This window comes from Zootoca vivipara, chromosome 5 (genome assembly GCF_963506605.1).
Source record: "Zootoca vivipara chromosome 5, rZooViv1.1, whole genome shotgun sequence".
NCBI lineage: Eukaryota > Metazoa > Chordata > Lepidosauria > Squamata > Lacertidae > Zootoca > Zootoca vivipara.
The window spans coordinates 72,105,802-72,122,756 of NC_083280.1; the positions used below are offsets into that span (position 1 = coordinate 72,105,802).

At 41.3% G+C, this 16,955-nt stretch overlaps 1 protein-coding gene across 1 annotated transcript in view; it reads right to left on the reverse strand.

The window, feature by feature from the left end:
• The window catches only part of MYPN (myopalladin), an 86,332-nt gene that overhangs the window by 1,219 nt on the left and 68,158 nt on the right, over positions 1 to 16,955 (reverse strand). The gene's annotated exons all lie outside the window — the stretch shown is intronic.

Genomic DNA, 16,955 nt, shown 5'->3' on the forward strand with positions numbered 1-16,955 from the left:
GAAGCTAACTTCTTCACCCTTTTTATGCCTCTTGTTCTGGAAAACTAGAGGGGAAGGGAGCTTGTTTCAGCAGGAACGGGAGACACCCATGACTTCATCAGCCAGACTCATTTCTCCCTCTTGGCCTCTCTCACCCCCCTCTCCTGTTTCAGCTTCTGTCACTGATTCTGGACTTCTTTCTGCCAAAGACTCCCAACTTCCACCACCTCCTCCGAATCTCCTCTCCCTGACCACTCATTAGTGTCCTACCACCAGCCCCCAAGCTCTGAGCTTTCTTCCCTTGGGGGTTTTCCCAACAGCTTCCTTCCACCATTCCTCTGTGTCCAACTAGTCCATGACATCAGTGATGGTTGGTTCCCTTTTTATTTTTCCACCCAGGTCAAGCAGCTGGACTCATTGTTGCCACCATTTTAATTCCCTTATAATGCAATACCACACATTGCCCTGCACCCACCACACACACCTAGAGCTGGCCCTCTTTCAATAACCTAAAAATGCAATACACATATACAGTGGTGCCTTGCTAGACTAATTTAATTCGTTCCACGGGTCTTTTCTTATAACGAAAAGTTCGTCTAGCGAATCCCATAGGAATGCATTGAATTTTTTTTTTGCCCATAGGAACGCATTAATTGAATTTCAATGCATTCCTATGGGAAACCGCAATTCGCTAGACGAATTTTTCATAAAACGATTTCGTCTAGTGAGGCAACCTCCGCTCGAAAAATCCTTTTGTTAAGCGGAAATTTCGTTAAGCAGGGCATTCGTTAAGCGAGGCACCACTGTATCCACCTAATTTCATATCCCCCCAAAACCAGTGGGGGGGGGACACTACAGGACTACAGAAATTTAAAATCTCTAAATAATACAGATAGTCACATGCAACTGCTTGAAAATGGATGAGTGCCTTTCTTTGTGGTTGCCAGCAATCTGTTAATGTGAAACTGCCATGTGATAATTTGCTTCTTCGTGATTTACAACTCCGATTACAACCCAATTAATGCATATAGGCCAAATATTTGTCTGTGTGGAGCCAGACAGGAGTGTGTACCTCTCATATCAACTGACCAGAACCTCTTTGGGTAGGCTTCTTTAGAGGTTTTAAGCTCAAGTTGCCCTGAATAGTTTTCTATTAGACATGTTGATTGTAGGGTTTGGCTGTGGTTGGGAAGAAACATACATGCAAAGAAGGGGAGCTGTACAAAGTTGAAGAACATCTGCTATATAAATCCTGGCTATTGCCCTGTTTTAAGAACATAAGAGTCATACTGGATCTCACAGTGGCCAACCAGATGGAACCTGTAAGTAGGACCTTGAGCGCAACAGCATTCTCCCCATTTGTGATTTCCAGCAGCTGGTATTGGGCTGGCCAGTCCATACTGCGCTGCTAGTCCAAGTCTTGGATAGCTGAACAGGAGTAGTAAAGTCTTACTGTTTAGGGCTGAATGCTTCACACCAACTGGCCTACCCAGGAGCGCCACACAGACAATAATTTACCTATATGAAATGCTTGTAGGACTCCTGTAGCTGCACTAAGGAGGCAATTACTGTTCACCTGTCCAGATTTAACAAATAGACAATGCAGTTTTCTTTCCTGGGGGAATAAAATAATCAGTCAAGTCTAATAACTTTTTTAAAGCATGTCCTATCTAAATCTTCCTGACTAGACCAATATAGTTGCTGCTTAATGCAGATTTCTTTATTCATTGTATTGGGCTTTTTGGGTACAGTTTATTTTTTCTTTGTGTTCATTTCTGTGTAGTGCAGACAACAACAAAAAAAGAGAAGCAGAGAGCTCAGGTGGGAGTCTGAGCTCTAAATGTGTTTGTAATCAACAGATTAGTTAATCAGCCATGATTTATTAATGATGAATTAATTATCCCTGATTTTGCATTTCTCCTGGCTAAGTGGCGCTTTAAAGAGGTTATTTTATTAATCATCGTGGTGCTAATTGCAGACACTTACAGAAGGACTGCTAATTAAACATGCAACTGTGTGCAGAACGAGGCTTTGGCTGCTGAGAGTGGCAAGAATAGAAGACCTCGTTTTCTGAGCAGTGAAACTTCATTCCCCATGAAATATTACTGTGTTGACCCGACCATACTAATTAGTTGCCAATATGTGTTTTAATACATTACAGTTTTTTCCATCAGCAAAAATAAAATACCTGGTTATGTGTGAGGTGTTTGTGGGATCTTTTGCTTCTTTTTGCATCCTCCCAACCTACATTGGAAAGTTCAGTGTGCTGTTCTTCCATTGCCTCTCCCTGCTACCATTCTAGAGGTAAGTCAATACCAATAGTGTTGTGCAGATCTGTGTCATGAAACGAGGAGGAGGGAGAGGATCCTGGCAAGGGGTGCTGTGACTGGGACACACCAGGGCAAGCAGAGGATGGAGAAGGAAGTACTGACAAGGGGATGGAGGATGGTGAGGGGATGGAGGTCAATCCACAGGCACCAGAGCAGCAGGACCCATCACCAGAGCCAGAGGGGCCCCTGTCCCCATGTACATGGGCTGTGAGGTGTAAGGAGCAGTGGGAGTAGCACTCTAGGAGGCTGAGGCAGGCAAGGGCTCATAGTCCAGCTCTCTAGCTGGCCAAGTGGGGCTCACTAGCTCTGGAAGGAGGATTGTGATTCCTCAGCTGCAGTAGGCTTAGAACAGGTGAGGGTCACCTGCCTCATCAAGCCCAGGTGCTGCAATCAGCAGGCATAGTGTGAAAGGGAAGCAGAGCTGAGGTGCTGTGTCTGCTCAACTGCCCACGTTGATGGATCTTGGCTTGGATGCTCCTGGACCTCTTTGGGACGGTGCTTTAAGGATTGTCTCTGGACTGTATCCTGACTGGGACTTCAGACTGTGCTACTTGGATTGACCCTGGACTTTGCTTGTGTGGTCTGCCCCCCTCAGACTTTGGACTTGCTACCAGGTATGCCAAGGGTTCAACTTCGGGACAATCTCTTTCCCCCCAGTCTATTTGTTGCTGTGAGCTGTGTCAATGGTCTCATGACAATAAGACGGAAGGGGAAGCCCCAATGATATTTAATCCCAGCCTCTTGCAGTTTAATCATACAAGCACATATTTATCCCCCACCCCACCCCTGGTGTTTCATAAGTCAGATCCTGAATCACCATAACTGGGCTGTTTTTTATAAGTTATGGATATGAGGTTCCTCAGTTTGTTCCACACTTGCTCCTTTCTGTAATAGGCAAAGCAGACAACTATATCATATGGGGCAGGGAGCTCCTCCCTCAGTTTGGGTCCAGGTGCTCTGTGTGCCCATTCAAAATCATTAGTGGAGATTATGAGGTCTGAGAGCAGTGATTTAAACCATGAGGCAATAAATTGTGCAGGGTCACTCTCTTCTACTCCCTCCTCAAAACAACATAAACACAAACTAGTTTTTCCATTTTGGTTTTCTGCATCTTCAAGCTTGTTGCAAATACATTTTCTTTTTGTAGTTCTTTGATCTTTTTTGTCATGGATTTGGCTTAATTCTTCTGTTGCTGTAGTTTCTGTTAGAGAGTCAAGCCTCATGTTAAGTTCTGTCAGTTACCATTTCCATTGGAAGCATTAGTGCTTTCTGAGTATTTTTAAGAAGCTCGTTCATAGCTGCTTCTTGTGCTGCCAATTCTTCTCTTAAGATATACCAAATTTCTTTCTCCAGTGAGGAAGAGGCCTTTATTGAGGGTGATGCCATCTTGACTTCATTAGTGTCCTTGTTGAGAAGTGAGCCTTCTGTCTTGAGGCAGGAAGAATGGAGTGAGGCCTTTTGTTTTCAACTTTTCTGAACCCATTCTCTTTTCAATTTTTTTTGTGTGTGGTGGTGGTTTAGGCAGCAGGGGCTTTTGCTCCAAGCTGTTTTACTGGGTCTTGGAGCAGAGCTTAGAGTTTAAGCGGTCATCTTATTTCCTTTGTGGCTATGCCTGCCTCAGTCATTGGTTTTGAGAAATTTTCTGTGTTTGGGGGCAGTTTACATAAAGGTAATAGAATACTGGTAGGGTGGAGAGGGAATTTACAATTTGTGATTGTGAGCATGCAACACACTGTTACTTTACTGTCTGCAATTGTTGTAATGTACAGCTCAGAATGGAATGAAATAACAAAATAGCTGATAAGAAGCAGTAAATATAATGCTAACGGAGAAGTAAAACAAACAGCCTTAGGAGTAAAACTACACATTATACCTCAGCAAACACATGTTTCCAAACCCAAATTGGCCTGGGCAACAAAAATGTGTCGATTTAGGGGGGATTTATAGGGGAGAATTGACAAGGGGGGGGTTCTTAACCTTTCCCACACCTGCCAGTTATCTCTTCCAGATAACCCCAGAGTTACGGTACTTTTTGCTTAAAAGTATGGTTAGCTAAAAAGCAGGCAAAATGGTTTGAAGGGCATCTGCAAAGCAAGATTGATGGGAAGGCAAAGAGTTAATCTTTGGCTTACGAAGTATAATGTGATACGGAAAAGTGAAATGAACACTGGGGAAGAATGTAAAACAAAATCAGGGAAAAGCCAACATTTTCCATATGAAGCTGTTTACATAATCAGTCTACTTGAGGAAAGTGTGAGGGACTTGAGGAAAGTCAAGAGGAAAATCAACCAAAGGAAAGTCTAAATTAGTAATAGTGATTGTCAGTGATGGAAATAAAAACCAAGAAGAAGAAACTACTGATCTCTACACAGCAAGAGGTCATTGCTAGACTGAGCTTCCAGAAAGGAGGGAGGGGGTGAGGTAGCGGAGAAAAAGGAGGGACGCTTAGTGACAGCTGAGGCAAATACTGTTGAGAAACGAACTGATTTCTTTGTCTCACCATCTAGTGACAGGGAAACTTATGCTAGAAAGACAATTTTCCCAGGGAAAAAAAAAAGAAATGAAAATTAAAGGTGACACCAAAATAGGCCAAAAAAAAACAACAGCTAGAAAGGAAGCAAAATGGTTGCTGTTGCATTTTGATGTTAGAAAAGTCAATAAAATGAAAAATGAAATCATTTTGCCACAGCAGATGCTGTATGGACCAATTGACAAGGACTTAAAAAAAAAAACAAGCATGAAAGCAGTGATGTAGAACCACTGCCCTTGCAAACTTTGGTAAAGGAAAAAGGAATATGTTTAATCGATATAAGCTAGTTCTGGTTTATTTGCCTAATTAGCAGTATATAAAAGTGTCAACAGGCATTATAAAATACCCACCCAGAACCTAGTTTTGAAAAAGAGGCAGTTGTTGCTATGAGAATGTTAAAGAACAATGCGTTTTGTTGGGACAAACTCTGATGGAATAGGGCAAGCAACACAGATGCATAGACTGTGTTCACACATCACCAACTACAGTATGTGTTTTAACTATGGCTGGGCACAAACAAGTAGCATGCAAGCGCACACTGTTTAGAAGTCACCACTTTGCTCTCCCCCCCTTTTATTGTCCATGCTGTTCCTGGAAAAGGAAACTCGAAGCCTTGGTTTGCTGTGTTTTCCAAATCACAAGTGGTAAACCACCAACAGACCTTAGCTACTGTACATGGTTTAGAGACAAGCAAACCACGTACAGTGCTCAGGTTTTGACAGCAGACGAGTAATTTAATGTGATATGCAAACCATTACTGATCTTAGGGTTGGCCAAAAAAAAAAATCTCAAGAACTTTTCTGTCTGGATTTTCACTGTTTGAAATATGGCGACCCTACATTGGGGGCCTCTGCTTTGATAGGTTTATGAGGAATCCTAGAATACCCTGATGCTTTACACCATCATTAAATTCCAAAGGTGTCATCTTATCCATCTTTATTTTATTTGGAAAAAACTTATACATTTATATAGTTAAACAATTTCATTGTAGACCAGTTTGCTGTGAAGGAAATTAACTTTGGGAGAAATCCACTTTGGGATAAGTGGTTGAGTGGTTAGTATTGTTCCCTCACTAGGTAATGAGGAAGTAAAGTTGTTTGCATGCATAGACAACTATTTAAGAAAGGCCTTGATGCTTTATTGGTCTAATATTGAAGCCTCCGGACAACATATAGTTAAAATATAAAAACAATTTTCCTGTCACTTTCCAAACTGCAAAAAGTGGATTTGTCACACTAGGGCAGCAGAGAACTTTAATCCACTTTAACCACACAAACCCAAAATTCTGGTATGTGCTTGAATCCCTCTTGCAAACACACACACACACACACACACACACACACACACACACACACACCCCTTCTTGCCTGCATTCATGTGTAATGTCTACTTTGGGTTGGTCTGAGCTGTGTTACATTCCAAAAACCCAACAACACAATTTAAGAGACTCTACATATTTAGCATTTTAAAACCAAAATGACATAATTAAAATCCTCACTGATAAGCACCCGCAAGATACCTTTGATAATTAGCTAGAAACAGCCTTGATAAAGTAACAATTTCAGCAGAAAAAAAAATTCAGAATGAGCACCTGCTCTTTTGAAATTACTCTGCTGCAAGTCCTAGCCCAGGAGAGTTTGCAGATGGTTTTATGTTTACAAACCTGACCTCAGCAGCCCTTCATCAATCTTAAACCAAGTGATACTTCAGAAAGCACTGAACATTCTGTTCCAGGATACTGCAATCTTCATATGTTTGCTAACTAGAAGACTAATTAGGGATTTTGATTTTGGGCTTGTTTTTAACTCTTACCAAAAGCTCAGGACTGTGCAATGGGCAGTTGGTTCTGGAGTACTGTATGTGGAACTCAGCTAGACAGTATCACCACTCATTCTGATGGCAAGCTCAGGCAGTAAGTGCCGACAATTACGTAGCCAAACTTAGGCTAGAAATTAGCTCAGAATATTTGGGCATTGGGGCAGGGGACTGAGGTTTGCAGAAACATTAATTAAAGGGGGGGGAACTATTCCCCCTGCCCCCACAAGAGAAAAACACACCAAAGCAATGAGGATTGAGCATGCTCGGTAAGCATCAGTTGAAAAATAAACATGGAAAACCAGGGAGGTGAAGGATAGAATGGAGTATACGGGAGATGGGCATCCTGAACAGAAAAGTGCAGCAAAATGTTTTTCTCTTAAGGCCAAGCTACAAATTTCAGAGGTGTTCAATGTAACTTTCACCATTCCTTTAAATAACAATTGCAATAACAACCAACCATTTTCCTTCCCAAAACTGGTCCTAAATGTTTAAACACTTCAAATACATCATCTCAACCATATCATCCCATATTATAGGTGGGAGTTTGAGGCCGAGAGCAGCTTACCTGATGTAATCTAGTGATCTATGGCCCCTGTATTCCCTAGTGGTGAGCTTTCATGAAATTGAGTTACCAAACAGAAGACACCAAATTTCTTTATTTTAAATGTTTTTGGAACATGGGAAGGAAATAATCAGGACTTCTCCCCACCCAACGGAGTTTAATATATGGGTGCTTGTGATGGCATAGCTGTATAAAGGGGAAACATTATTACACCACAAGAGAAAGATGCTGGTTCTCTGTGACAACAAATGTCCCACAGTGATGTGCTAGATTAGCAAATACTACAGTATGGAAAGTGATGGTGACATTTTTACCCCCTTCCTTTTTTAGGAGTCATAACGGAGCAAATTTTTAAGTTTTGCAATGATAGTTTGAATCTCTCTCAGCTGTGAATTGCTCTAAATGTTGATTGTGAACAACTTAACAAAATAATCAGGTCTCATTTGTGCCACTGGTTTGCCCCATTAGACTTTTAAAGCATGCATTACTGACCCTAGAGCTGCCATTGTCTAGCCACTTAAAAATCCTAGAGAAATTGCATGTTTCGTCATTATTTTTCACCTTCATTTTTCTTTTGTTTATCAGCAGGGGGCAAAATATTTAATTAGGTCAGGGGCATTTATAATCACTTCTGGGCCAGCTCCATCCATAACACTGGACGCCACTTCTAACGTAATTCCAGTCAGGCCCGCTACTACTCCACTGGAACATATGGATAACCTATAAGCCTTTAGTAAAAGGTGGGGGCCTCCCTGCTGAGAAAAGGCTATGCTAGAAAGCAGAAAGGCAGCCCACATCACTAGTGGAGGTCAAAGCAGCACTTAGACCAAACAGCATCTGGTGTGCTGTGCCAATTGGAAATCAATGAGAAACTCTGGGTTGTAGGTTGTAATTTTATGCCCTTTAGCACAAGAAAATAACCCTGAATTAAAAAATAATAAGCCTCTGTCATTCACCATCACAATACAGTTATGGTAATGCATCTCTGACAGTTGAATAGTTGACAGACCAAGCAATGGATTAGGACATTGCTTACGAGAAGGTGAGCCAATGTGGTGCCTTCCAAAACAATTCCCATCATCCTTGGTCATTGGCTATGCTGGCTGGGGTTGATGGGGGTGGTAGTCCAACAGCATACAGCAAGCACCACATTGGCTACAGCTGCCTAATGATGCTGAATCTTAGCTAGGTGAATACAGAACACCATTCACCAAGCAGTAATTTACCATGGAGAGCATCCAGCCACTCGATAAGCTAGTCCAGGCTTCCTCTCAACCTTGGCCCTCCAGATGTTTTGAGACTACAATTCCCATCATCCCTGACCACTGGTCCTGCTAGCTAGGGATCATGGGAGTTGTACCGGTAGGCAGGCCAAAAACATCTGGAGGACCGAGGGTGAGGAAGCCTGAGCTAGTCTATAACATCCTACTGAAGTGGTATATGCTAGTACTGCACACAATTAACAACAATTAAGAATGCAGAGGATCAAATTCTCCATGCCACATAGCAGGATTTATTTTTTCATCTCAATTTATTTATTAAATTTTTATCCCACTGTTGCTCCCACAGGAGCCCAAGAGCAGTGGTGGATTTTGGGCTCTAAAATTTCAGTGATACTCTGTGCAACACTAAAATTCAGCACCCCCTGACACTCTCGCTCCGTTCTACAGCATTCTTGTGGTGACCCCTGCAGCACAGTGCCCAGTGCGGCCGAACCGGTCGTGTGACTCTAAAACCACCTCTGCCAGGACAGAAAATGCACAAATGATAAAACAATTTACACATCTAAAAAAAGTCTAAAAATAATCCCAAAACAGATGTTACAGATACCTGGCCTGCTAAAATGTGATTTCATGCCCATCCTGTTGAATTACCACTTGATAAATGAAAATCTTGGAGGAATTCCTATTTAGGATGCCAGTCTGGATTATTACTTGTATAGACTTGGTTATAATACATCTGGAATATCTTTGGTGCCTTCCCTGTTTCTTGTCCAAACAGCCAAAGTAGGAAACAGGCTGGCACAAAAGTCTACTCCTTCCCTATACCTTTGCTAATTGGGCACATAGAACTGGTCTAAAGGACATTGCTTTTATTATCATAAATTGGATCTTGGATATAAGGCAAGTGGCGGGAACCTGTAGCCCTCTAGATGTTGCTAGAATACAACTCCCACCTTCCCTGGTCATTGGCCATGCTTAATTGGGTCTGAGGGGAGATGGAGTCCAACAACGAGTGGAAGGTCAAAGTGCAGATCTACTATGGACCTAATGAAGCTTAAGTTTCAGGGCCCCTAATCCCGGAGGGGCCTCAGAAGCAACTGACTCAGTATAAAGCAGCTTCCTATGTTCCTAAGTAAGGTGGTATCTACACACATATAAAAAACGCTGTGAAAATGCTTTAAAAAACGTTTTTAAAAATACATTGAATTTTGCACAGTTCACTGTTGCCATCTAGTGTCACATTTGTATATTGCACTTTACAACACATTTAAAATGTTTTATTTGCAGCTGTGTAGCTGAATCAATTTTGATTGGTTCAAAACTGGGAAAGGAGTACGACAAGGCTGTATATTGTCTCCCTGCTTATTTAACTTATATGCAGAATTCATCATGTGAAAGGCTGGACTGGATGAATCCCAAGCCGGAATTAAGATTGCCGGAAGAAATATCAACAACCTCAGATATGCTGATGGCACAACCTTGATGGCAGAAAGTGAGGAGGAATTAAAGAACCTTTTAATGAGGGTGAAAGAGAAGAGCGCAAAATATGGTCTGAAGCTCAACATCAAAAAAACTAAGATCATGGCCACTGGTCCCATCACCTCCTGGCAAATAGAAGGGGAAGAAATGGAGGCAGTGAGAGATTTTACTTTCTTGGGTTCCATGATCACTGCAGATGGTGACAGCAGTCACGAAATTAAAAGATGCCTGCTTCTTGGGAGAAAAGCAATGACAAAGCTAGACAGCATCTTAAAAAGCAGAGACATTACCTTGTCAACAAAGGTCCGTATAGTTAAAGCTATGGTTTTCCCAGTAGTGATGTATGGAAGTGAGAACTGGACCATAAAGAGGGCTGATCGCCGAAGTATTGATGCTTTTGAATTATGGTGCTGGAGGAGACCATTGAAAGTCCCATGGACTGCAAGAAGATCAAACCTATCCATTCTGAAGGAAATCAGCCCTGAGTGCTCACTGGAAGGACAGATCGTGAAGCTGAGGCTCCAATACTTTGGCCACCTCATGTGAAGAGAAGACTCCATGGAAAAGACCCTGATGTTGGGAAATATGGAGGGCACAAGGAGAAGGGGACGACAGAGGATGAGAAGGTTGGACAGTGTTCTCGAAGCTACCAACATGCGTCTGACCAAACTGCGGGAGGCAGTGCAAGACAGGAGTGCCTGGCGTGCTCTAGTCCATGGGGTCACGAAGAGTCAGACATGACTAAACGACTAAACAACAACAACAAGCTGAATCATAAGATGAAACTATATTTGCTTATATCCGCTGTCTGTTACACTTTAATTTCACAATCCTAACCCCTGCGCTCTTTGTTGTTTACCCCACTGTTGAAATTTTGACTCCAAGCTCTGGGGACAAGGACCTATCTTTCTTTCTTGGCTTAACTTTGTTTATGAAGTGTCACATACCAGCAAGCAAGCAGTTATTAACAGACCTGCAGCCTATTTTTGAGTAGTGGTTCTTGTTTCCAATAAGCACTGATTTGATCTAGTAGCCTAGCATGTGCTTTTACAAAAAACCACAGTGAATAAATGATTTTGAAAGATGAGCCAAATAAAGCAAACCACAGGGTTGTAAATGAGACTCAATTGCAGTTTTATTAGCCATAAGAAAGGGGCCATGTTTAAGTTTCAGTTCCAAATGTGGTAATAATGTGATTGCTCAGTTTACAAACCTTTGTGCAGCTATAACTATTTGTGAAAAATTTGTGCATATATCCAGTTTGAATGTTCGCTGGAATTTAAGTACAGATCTGATGCTCCGGGGTGGAAATGAACAGCTTCATGACAATCTTAAATTATATTTTCCATCTGTTTATATCTAAATCACAAATGGTTGTTAGGAAAGCAAATGATGGAGGGAATAACAATCAGTGCACAGTTGAAAGAACAAGTAATGATCTTGCTGGAACGAGAACATAATACAGTTCTTTAAAAATTGAAAATGTACCAGACATTTTGCTAATGAAATAATGGGGGTGGTCGGGTGCCCATATTAACTACACCATTTAGGATGCAGAATATTAGGAGCAGAGTGACGGTGCCTAACAGACTAGGTTCAACATCTGTCATGCTAGAGTCTACTAATGCTCAATTGCATCCTATTGTTTTCAGATTATTCAACTTCATTCATTGTCATTGCCTCTGTGAAGGATTAATCAACTGTTTGCAACCACATGATGTTTTGGAGTCATAGTGGGAACAATTGCTCTACAGTTTTAGATCAAAATGTCGTGTTACAAGTCTGAATGAAAAGATGACTCGTCCATAAATACTCGGTAACAATTTAATTAGTCTGAAAATATATATAAAACATTGTTGCTTTGCTTTGTAACACACAACACGTTTGGAGGCGAAAATATTTGAAAGGTGTGGGGAGGAAACATCCTCACAATAAAACTAAAATAAGTTACAAAAAATATTCTTCACCCTTTATACGTATAATAACTAGCCTAAAAAGTTAACATATGATAATTCAATAATTTCATTGTCAGTGTTTCTTGTCATTAGTCTTTTGTTTGACAGACTTCTTTATTATGCATGAAGCAGGCTTACAAGTCAATACTATGCTTGATGTTGATCTGGCTGTTTGACATAGATATGAAGAGGGTGTTTCTATATATTTTTGCTGGAGGTCAACATTGTATATTTATATGAAATCTGAGGTATGCATCCTTAGGTAACTGTAAGGTGGATTTCTAAATCATTTTTTAAATAATTTGAATAATATAAATATGTAAAGTTCAGTTCAAATTTATATAACCGCACACACACGTACACACACACACACACACACACACACACACACACACACACACACACTGAGGTTCATTGGTGCTTTATGAAATATTATACTTCTCACTGTGGCAATTGGGAAAATCCCTAACTCTGCCATATGCCCAACATGCTTCACTTTGCAGTTAGGTTTGTGTACTCCTTTAAAGCTGTTTGCAAATTCTCTTCCTCTTGGGCTTAGATATCCTTATTAGCAGCAGCTTCTTCTCCCAACCAAGCACTTTCAAGCAAATTCAGACTCAATGCTGTGATGTGTCAGGAAAGGTTTCTGCTGAGCTGCAGAAGGTTATTCATTGAAAAGACCTTTTGCTTAGCTGTCGTGATTCTTGTGGGGCCAGCCAGACACTAGTCCAGATGGCAAGTTGTTAGTGCTGGACAGACATGGCTTTGGGAGACGAAAAGTCTGTTGAAAATATGAAGCCTGCAATGTCAGGATTTTGTTGGAGGTTTTTTTTTTGTTTTGTTCCCAGGGTGGGAAGGTGCTGGGATGGAAACACAGGGCCGCCCACCCACCTGCTGCCACCTGTTCAGCTTTTGCTAGTGCTTCTATAAAGACTTCACTTGCTTGTTATGTAGGCTCACTGACCAACACTAGCAACCGAGGAGGTAGCAAGAGGGTTTCTCTCTGTCTGTCTTAGCGTCCACGTAAGACAGCATCACTTGAAGAATCACAAAGACTTTATTCCTCTCTGCCCATTGCTACAGTAGTCAATTGGAATAGATTTTTATTTATTTTTCCTGTCCATTGAAACTTTTTTTGGATTAAAAGGACGACTCCTCCTTTTTTTGGTCCATTTGAAACCTGAACTTTTGAGACCAGCGATGCGATTTGTTCCCCTGTCATTACCAAATGGAATGAAATGAAGACAAATAAAAACATCCAATTAATTGTCATGTGCACTCCTGATTTCAGTCTTTAATCTGAAGGTGAAGGAACAATTTTAAGCATCAGTATTGTTTTGCAAGTGTGGGGAGATGTTGCTTTTCCAAAAAAGTCCATCTTCTTGAACTCCAGGTGAAGCTGGGTTTTTTCTTATTCTTTTTAAAACGGAAACGGAAAAGCAGAATCGTAGCAAAAGCTTTCTGTCTACCAACACATTTATTAGCTGAGGTTCATTAATTTGTTTATTTGCAAAAGCATCCCACATGAAACCCTGCAAACTGAATAGCAGCATGGATGCTGGCTTGGAAACAGACCTCCAGTGCCGAAACGGAACAGTCTGTGCAGCAAAGTGTGGCTCTGAGCGCGTGGAGAGCACTGCCAAGCGCAGGCTGGCTGCTAATGCCAGGGAAAGGAGAAGAATGCAAGGGCTCAACACTGCCTTCGACCGCCTACGCAAAGTGGTCCCCCAGTGGGGGCAAGACAAAAAGCTGTCCAAATATGAGACGCTTCAGATGGCCCTGAGTTACATTATGGCCTTGACGAGGATCCTCACTGAAGCCGAGATATACAGTGCAGAGAAAGGCTGGATTAACTTTCACTGTGAGCATTTCCACCAGGAGAGTTGCCACGCTTACACAGGGCAGAAGGTGGCCGCTGAAACAGACCCTTATGCGCAGAGACTTTTCAGTTTCCAGCCAGACCACTACTAAATGGGCAATAAAGAAATCACTGTGGACTTGCAAAGGCCCGCTTGGTCTTTTGTGTAAAAGTATTTGAGAACAGGAACTTAAAACAGCTGCATAAGGTAATATTTGGTTGTTGTAGCCTTGTTCTTTGCTTGCAACGCACTGAGCTCACTGGAACAAATTGATTTGGAACATTTTCCGATGCTTCATTAATTCCTACTTTGAGGATGCATTTTTGTTTCCTGATTTAATTGTGTATCTTAAAATAGAAAACAGAAAGTATGCTGTTTAGTCCTCAGAGAAGCAACTTAAACTTTGTAAGTTTGCCATAACAGGCTCTTTGAGACCAAATTGTGTAGGTTTAACTCATCTACAACTTACCACTTCTCTGGTGTATGCTCGAAATAGAGCTAGTTTCAAGTAGTGTTTATGGAATGCTTAGATGTTCCGCTGTGCTGACTGTAAAATCAGATTAGTTCATGTGATAATGACATTATGATAAAATAATTGCATGAGAATAGAGACCTAGACTTTAGAGTTGGTAGGTTATGCTGATTCTGTATTTTTTTACATTGTTCTGTTTCCTTGAAGCCATAAGAAATTTTGTAAACTAAACTACAAATAAACATGGTTTTCTCTTGTACGAAATGTTCTTACATTTTAAAAGAAGTAGGTTCCTGTAGTGGGAATTATATGTACCCAGTAAAGGAACTGCTGTGACTACTACTTTTGGAATTTGGATAGTTAATGTAACAACAGCAAAATGTTCAATATAAGGCTGGTTTTATTTCTCATGCCTTGGGATCAGGGGACACAACAACACATCTCATTATAAACAACCTTTGAACTGGTTTCATTTTCCAATATGCTGTATTATACCACTGTTGTAGCCAGGCATGTATTGAGTTTGAATTGAGCAAGCAGCAAAAGAAAGCCTGTGTAAAATCTATCTTTCTTTGCCTTTTTCTTTCATACACTCAGAATGAACAGCCATGTGCCTTGCCTTGTACTTTAGCATTGAGCCAGCAGGGAAACTCTTTCCATCAATGCTTGTCAGTGGGATGTGATATGCCAATATCATGACCAATATTCTGATTTTTTTTTGGTGAAATATTTTCCAGTCATTTATGGTGTTAGCAGTAGGCTGAAAATATTGAAGTCAGGGAAGCAGGTGGTTTATCAAGTGGTGTGGAGAAAGAGGGGTATCAAGACCTTTAGGGGAGAAATCTGCTTTCCATCAAGTTCATAATATACACTGCCAATATTTGTTCTTATGCAGTGGGTGGGATATTTCACAGGGCCCCAGTGGCTGGAATCCCTGGTGCTGTGTATTTATGTAAAAGTTCTATGTGGGAGATTCAATCAGTGGGTTGCTCCCCATCTGACACCGTGGGGCAAAATTAATCACACACTAGGCTTGGAAGTCTGTGGTGACTTTACTGAGTTTTCTTAAAAAATATATTATTATTCTAAGGCTGTGAAGTATCACCAGCTTAAAACACGGATGAACTGTTCTTTTTCTCAATTCAGATTGAAGCTGAACACAGTATGAAACACAGTATTTCATAAGAAAAGGCAGAATAGATTGGGACTAAGGCTTCCCAAAGCAGTGGGAGTTCTCTGGATGCAGAGCAAACAGGCGTGCACACAGTCTACATGCAGCCAATAGGAGTCTGCTGATTTGATCTGGAAAGTGGCGTAGACATTGATGGCATTTAGGGTTGTGGTCAATGTTACCTAGTTCTATGTTGAAATGAATGGCCATGACTACCCAAGGTCTTGATTTCAGTGGGTCTACTCTGAGTAAAACTTGGCTGGCTACAACCCTCAACCTTTTCTGCCGCACAAAAAGCTGTTTGCTGGGGGGGGAGAGGAATCGGGTGCCTGTATCATTTCTGATAACATGATAGTGAGTAATCTTTCTAACGAGAAGACGTTTAAAAGGTCCATGCATTAAGTGCAACCTCATTAAGTGTTTTACTTTGGCTGGTTCATGTCCAAATGTCGGTGCATAACATAAAATGTAACTCAGATTTAACACAGTTGCCTTTGCCTACAAGAATACTAGATTTTAATCTCCCAAAATGTGGCCATGCTACTGCAATAAAGAATAGCTTATTAGTGAAACACTAAAGCTCTTCTAAGAATATTCAAAAGGCTTGTGAGGGATTCCCTCTCTCACCCCCACATTTTAAGTATGGTTTGCTTACTACCAGTTGAAAACGTTCCTCCATTATTGTCACCAATTGCAAAGAGTTTGTGTCCTCTATGGCTTGTACCTTGTTGGGAGATGTTGTCTGGTATGCATGGAGCCACATAATGGTATCCATTACTCAGAATGGGTGGCCAGAAAACACCCCCTCTATAGCTTTCCTTCCCTTTCCCAGGACTTTGGTCTGTCCATTAAGCGCTTGCAAAAGCACCCAAAATGTATTTACCAGAGATCCTTCTAATGAGTGGGAGAAATGCACACCATGGGTGACATGCCTTCAGCACTATTAGTGGGGGAGGAATCCCAAAACTTTAACCTTTCCCCATGCGAAGACTTGTAGCTATTCAAAAGATTGTTTAATTGCTGTTGTTCACAAGACCTGAATACTGCTGCTAAAAGCGTAGCTAATATTTGCTTACTGGCACCAGGATTTTACAGAAAAGCATTGATACAGATTTTGTCACATGCTAAAATATGAATGCAGCGGACATAGCCAAGGTGCAGTGGCAATTTAAAATATAAATCCTCATATGTTTTGCTGCTCTTTATCAACTTGTATATTGTTGAGGGGGAGGGGGAGAAACACATTGGGCCTTAACTGATTAAGTTCAGCAGCAGGCAAATGTGATCAAGTGCCCTTTTCCTGGCTTTCAGTACAACCCCCCCTTTTCTGAGTGACACACAGCAAGATGAACAATGGGATCCGAATCAGCCTACTGGAATGCCTCTCATTCAGATGTGCACCTGATCTCTACAGCACTTGTCGTTGCTGATACAGCAATGGCATTGGGTGCTGATCAAACATATTAATCTGGTTCTGTGCATGGCTCTTGCTTGCTCAGTGAGGAAAAAAATGTTTTGTGCCAAATCTTACCCAGATTGTTCATATGGAATTTCAAGTCACATGCCAGTCAAAGAGA